The 6521-nt window shown below is 40.7% G+C and overlaps 1 pseudogene; it reads right to left on the bottom strand.

The window, feature by feature from the left end:
• Positions 1-2177: 2177 nt before the first annotated feature.
• On the bottom strand, positions 2178-3106 carry LOC106989891 (glyceraldehyde-3-phosphate dehydrogenase-like; annotated as a pseudogene).
• Between the last annotated feature and the right edge of the window lie 3415 nt (positions 3107-6521).

Genomic DNA, 6521 nt, shown 5'->3' with positions numbered 1-6521 from the left:
ATCCCAGGGTTGGGATCAAACCCTGCATCCAGCTCCACACTGAATGTGGAGCCTGCTTGGGATTCTGTCTCTACCTCTCTCTCTGCCTCTCCCCAATGTTCTCTTTCTCTCTCTTTGTTTCTAAATAAATAAGTAAATAAATAAATAACCAGAACAAATCAGAGAAAGATAAGCACCATCTTGTGGAAGGACCTGCCACTCTAAGTTTCAAGTTTCTCTCTTTGTTTTTCATGTGTTTGTTTCTTTTTCATTCTATGTTTAAATGGCAAAAGCAGGTAAAGAAAAACATCCAGAAATTCTAATACCAAAACAGAAATAGGTGAGAGAGATCTTTTTCCTGTTGTAGATGATACTAAAAAGCCAAGAAGCAGGGATCTGGATCACTGATTCTTAGGATCGCAGAGTACCTGACACTCCAGTTTCTAAGAGCAAACAATGGGATATGAAGACTTTCACTGAGCAGTTTACTGATTTTGAAGCGAAGGCAAAGGGAACCAGACACATGTTTAGAATCTCACGGCAAGTTTTTAGCATTTGGCTCCAACTAAGAGCACTGAGTCATTGGCTGCCCCAGGGCTTCATCTACTTTTCCTCATTCTTTTCCTGCCCTTCTCTGTTCTCCATTTGCTTCCTTTGCTCTTGCTTCTTCCTCTTTGGTTCTCTTTCCCATTTCCTCTCCCTCCCACTTCGCTGGACATTTTTATTGACTGGAGCTTCAATAGTAGTTGCATCACACAGATTGCTTTTTCTGTAGTAAAGCCCTGATTTGGAAGGGAAAAAGAAGAACTTTTCATCTCTGTGTGCAAATGTGATTCAAATATGGTGAACTAATTTATTCTGTAAAACTTAATTAAAACCAATAAAAAAAAGGAGACAACTCTGGAGGGAGCAGTAACTCCCTTGGCAGGACTTGGGTGAGACTTCATTCAGTTGGGACTTTTTAAATCTTAGCATTTGATTTGGCCCCATGATTTTCAGAGGACTTGGTTTGGTTTTATGTGCTACTAAAGTGCTTTTACATATTTAATGGTTTACTCCAATTGGGTAAAAGTTTTGTTAGGTTTTCTCTAAAGTTTCCCACAGGAAAGCCTTGGTTTTTTATTTGTGACTGGAATATTTTGTGGCTTTAGAAATTATCAGGAAATTTTTTTTAAAAAAATTCTACTTTTGAAGTTTTCCAGATGCACACAAGTGTATTTTCACATATCTTACATTACATACCTCGTTGTGAAGTGATGTTGTCTGAAAGTATGAATAAACAATGTCAGAGTGGAACTTGCAGGAATAGTGACCTCATGCTGAGATTCCCATTACATGTTAAGCTTCTTGATTGTAGAACTCCATCCCCAACACTTTTTAAACGACCTACACCAAACAGAGAAATAGAGTACACATGGATGGAGAGAAGGAGGGAAGAAGGGAAGGAAGGAAGGAAGGAAGGAAGGAAGGAAGGAAGGAAGGAAGGAAGGAATCCATCAATTCCAAAGTGTTGGGATACATTTACCTATATTCTCCCTGCTGGAATCAGAATTAAAGGGAGGGCAAGAGCTGCTCAGAGCACTAGCCCCATCTAAGAATAGAGGAAGACTTCTAAGTATGGAATCCCAATGAAATCTCATACCCGGCACCAAACTTTGCCAAGGTGGGTGCTCAGTAAACCTTGGATAAATTGAATTGTTACACCCTTTTGATCAAAGTTTGCCTCAAGGGCACTACAAAAGGAGTGCCAATGGTGATTATTTCCAGTATTTTGTTATGAAAATTTCCAACATATAGAAAAATTTTTATAATTTTTCATGGAACACCCCTGTACCTATAACCTAGATTCTACCATTAATTAACATTTCACTCTACTTATCACAACTCTATCTATCCATCTCTATATTCATCCAACACTCATATTATTTTTTTGTCTGGGTATAGTATACTTATAGATGGTACATGACAAGTAGGGCTCCCCAAGCCCCTCCCCTTCTTCAGGGGGTCTGTGATGGAAACTGTGTAGAGGTTGGGGGATTCTCAGTATGTTGGGGGGGTGAGTTGGGGCAAAGATTCTCCAGCAGCTGAGGCACTGTCTCTTCCTCTTTCGCTCCCTCGGGCTGGTGGTCCAGGGGACTCATACTCCTTGGAGACCATGTGGACCATAAGGTCCACCACCCAGTTGCTGTAGCCAAATTCATTGTCATAATAGGAAATTTGCTTGACAAAGTGGTCATTGAGAGCAAAGCCTGCTCCAGCATCAAAAGTGTAAGAGTGGGTATCAATGTTAAAGTCACAGGAGACAAAGTGGTCCTCAGTGTTACCCAGGGTGCACTTGAGGGGGCCCTCTAATGCCTGTTTCACGACCTTCTTGAATGTCATTGTACTTGTCAGTTTTCTTTAGGCTGCAGATCATACCTACAATTGACACATTGGGAATCGGGACACAGAAGGCCATGCCAGTGGGCTTCCTATTTAGCTCAGGGATGACCTTGCCTACAGCCTTGGCAGCACCAGAAGAAGTAGGGAGAATGTTCTGGGTAGCTCCTTGGCCATGGTGACACAGCTTCCCAGAGAGGTCGTCCATGGTCTCATGGGTGGCAGTGATGGCATAGACCGTGGTCATGGGTCCCTCCACGATGCCAAAGTTGTCATGGATGACCTTGGCCAGAGGGGCCAAGCAGTTGGTGTTGCAAGAGGTATTGCCAACAATCTTGAGAGAGTTGTAATACTTCTCATAGTTCATGCCCATCGCAAACATGGGGGTACCAGAAGAATGAGTGGAGATGATAACCCTTCAAGTGAGCCCCAGCTTCCTCCATGGTGGTAAAGACCTGAGTGGACTCCACAACATACTCAGCACCAGCATCACCCATTTGATGTTGGTGGGATCTTTCTTCTGGAAGATGGAGATGGGCTTTCCATTGATGACAAGTTTCCCATTCTCAACCTTGACTGTACCATTTAATTTGCTGTGGGTAGGATCACACTGGACCATGTAGACCATGTAGGTGAGGTCAATGAAAGGGTCATTGATGGCAACAATATCCACTTTTCCAGAGTTAAAAGCATCCCTGGTAATTAGGTGCCCAATACAGCCAAATCTGTTTACTCTAACTTTCACCATCGTGTCTTGGGAACACAGATGGCACTACACCAGAAGATGTGATTGTTGAACAGGGAGAAGCAGAGAGGTAACTCATATTATTTTTATGCATTTCAATTAAATTGCAGGCATTGGTATCCTTCTCCATAAATACTTTAGTATACTTATCATTAGAATTCAATATTTGTTTCCAGTCTTTTCCTTTGAAATAAAATGATCATTCACTAAAGTTTGACAATTGCAAACACTTGTGTAACACAAATCCTAATCAGGATTGCCATCACTCCCAGAAAATTTAGCAGTAGAGATTTGAGAGCCTTTGAAAAAATATCTTTACCTCTTTATTCAGAAAGAGAGTAAGAATAACTTAAAGAGTTTAAAATTTGATAGGAACTGTCCACCATCACAAACTGCCTCAGATCTCACACTATTAAAGAGTTGCTTTCTTCTATTTGTTTTAGCAAAATCCAAACTCCAAATGCATAGTTGATGGCAAGGGAGAGATTTATGTGTATGTACAACATTAGCTGAAGGTCCAGTGAGTTGGCAAACAGGCAGGAGAGAATAAAGCAAAATTAGAATCATATTTTCTTGTGTGGATTAAAAAAATAATGTATACAAATAATTTTTGTCAGAATAACAGGTATGCTTTGGGTCTTAATACATGTAAGTATGTTTTCTTTGTACCGGATTTTCTGGGGATATCACCTTTATGCAGAAAAACACAACAACCAAGGAGCCCTCTGAGAAGTTGTACGTGTTGCCAAGTTGAATCCAGTGCCAAGCTAAATCCCTACCACATGGTACATATAAGTTGAATCTCTTCCAAATGCAGGGCTCCTTCTTAAGTAGCTGTGTTGACTAATTACTTTCATCAGTATAATTGCACCTAAGAAAAGGGTACAATTATTTCTACCTAGTAGAATGTTGACATCATTTAATGAAGAATTAATGCATGTGGTGACAAACTATGTATTTAGAGAGGAAATAAAGCACTTACCAACAATCTGTTTCCAAGAAGGAATTTGTAAGAATTTCTGTTATGCTTTTAAGTACTCAGAATGAAACTAATAGGCATTTCTACAGCACACAAGACTCAGCCTCTACCTAAGTCCATGCATGCCAATGAATTGACATCCGCCAGGCACTAGTGGGTTCTATGTCATGGTTGAGAGTCAGTGTAGCATGAATATTAGGCTCAGGTAGTGCCCACTCACACCACCACATTTCAAAGTGACCTTTCCAGTCACTGTTACACGTAAATAGTAAACCCACAGCATCCTTCTTTGTGAGAGTGGCAAATTTTCTAAAACCGCAATGCAAGGGATTATAGTTAAAACCTCCGTTGTATTGACTGGGACTAGAATAGTCACGATGAAAAAGAGCCCTAAAATTCATTCCTTCGTATACTTGCTGAACACATACTGATCAGTCAACTATTATATGGAAAGTGCTATGCCAATTACTACATAACAACCCAAATGGAATATAAATTCAAGAGGCTTATAACTCCAAAAGGAGTTATAGCTCCAAAAGGACCATTCAATCATTTATTCAACATATCTCTACTGGAACTGTGGTGAACTCTGTGGTCCACTGCCCAAATAGTCCTCAGTCCCAAATAGACTGAGGCACCCATTTCTCCAGCTGCCAAGAGTACAGACTGCTGATAATTCATAACTGAATTCCTCCCCAGGAATTGCTCTAGGTGAAAAGAATACACATCCTTCTTCCTGGAGGCATCTGCATCCAGTGACTGATGGTGCTGGAGTACAAAATCTTTTGACTCAACTAGGACAACTGTGAAGAACATGACAGCTCCAGATCTCAGCTGAGGCCTCTCCTGCAACTACATCACACTTCAACTTCTTCCTTTGCGCGGTCCTGCGACTCTCACTCATCAAAGGTGTTGGTACTAAAAGCACTCCTCAATTAACCTTCTGCATGGAAACCTCACAACCTTAGTCACCTGAGGAAGTCAACCTGGGACAGTTCCTGCCAAAAATGATTCTAGGAAGGCAACCACAAGATGGAATTTATGAGCTGGATCACCTAGTTCCTAAATGAGAATTCTATCACTAGTGTGCAGTTATGGTGCAACTATTTTAAAAATCCACTAATGGAGAACTGAGGTAAAATGAAAGTCCAAGGGTAAAATACTACCAACATGAGATGGTATGAGACCTTAAGGGCCTCCTCAATAATACAAAAAAGATTCTCATCTCCTGCAAACAGAGGACAGAAAATCTGTAGATTGGACCCAGGCAGAGAAACAGAGAAGGTTGAATTCTCTGCACCAGCAGGTCTTTTATAGTACAGGCAGGATTCTGATTAGGAAGGAGTGGGACATGGAGACTTGAAATGAAAACATGTTGGTTGATGCACTAGAAAATCTTGAATCTTTGTATATATTCAGACTCCCCTGAATCCTCTATCTATTCAGAAGTGGTCCACTCCTCTCTTTAAAGGCTTGCACTCCCCACTCCACTTTTGCTTGAAGATGGTACAGAAGTTTTTGCCTTGCAAAATAACACACATCCCTTTGTGATCTGCCCTAGGTCAGATCTCCTGGCCACCAGGTCATGGAGAAAGTTATAACAACCCATCTTGGGTAGTTCTGAGCCTGCTAAAATATGTTAAAAACTATATATCAAAGAAGCTGCACTACCTAGCCAACATTTCCCAGCAAGAGCCAGGAGAGTTTCCATGAGATTACATCCTGAGTATGCTGTATCAAGGAGAACAGAATGTGAAGTTGGAAATGAATGAGTTCATCAATATGTGAGCACTCTACTGTGATCCAAGGTTTACATCCCATCAAGAATCCCAGGAAACAGTGCTAATATGCTGTTAGGATGGTTCTTGGAAGCTTGTACAAAGCAATAGCCTACACCTAATGAAGTAGAAATGGGACAGATGATTAAGACAGTAATCAAAAGATTCAGAGAAGTGAGGCTATTAGATTATACATAAGGCCAGAAAACCCACCCATCCACAATGTTCTAAGAAAGGGCTTACAGGACAGTCCATTGACCAGAGTGTTAAGTAATGTGCCAGTAGGAGGGGCACTAACATCATTAAGAAGCTCAATGGCAGTTGTCTTTGGTCATCCAGGGCAATAAGAGATCCTGCTAAAGAACAAGGCTCCCTGATAACCATGGACATGACAGGATCCCCAAATAAAAGAATCCAGACAACTGAAACCACTGAAAAGAATCTACTTCACTGAAAAAGAGAGGTAAGCACAATTATAGTAAATAGTAACGGGTAATGAAGTATGACTTGTGAAGAACCATGGAGATGGTTAAGAGAACATGGTGCTCCAAGTGTCATGATAAATGGGCAGCCTATGAAAGTATTTCTCAAGTTATACAATTAAATTAAATTAAAGATGAATGATCAAGAGATTGGGGGTGGATACCTCAATAAAAATTCC

This window comes from Acinonyx jubatus, chromosome D2, assembly GCF_027475565.1.
Source record: "Acinonyx jubatus isolate Ajub_Pintada_27869175 chromosome D2, VMU_Ajub_asm_v1.0, whole genome shotgun sequence".
In the NCBI taxonomy this organism is placed as follows: Eukaryota; Metazoa; Chordata; class Mammalia; order Carnivora; family Felidae; genus Acinonyx; species Acinonyx jubatus.
This window is presented reverse-complemented; position numbering and strand designations above follow the sequence as displayed.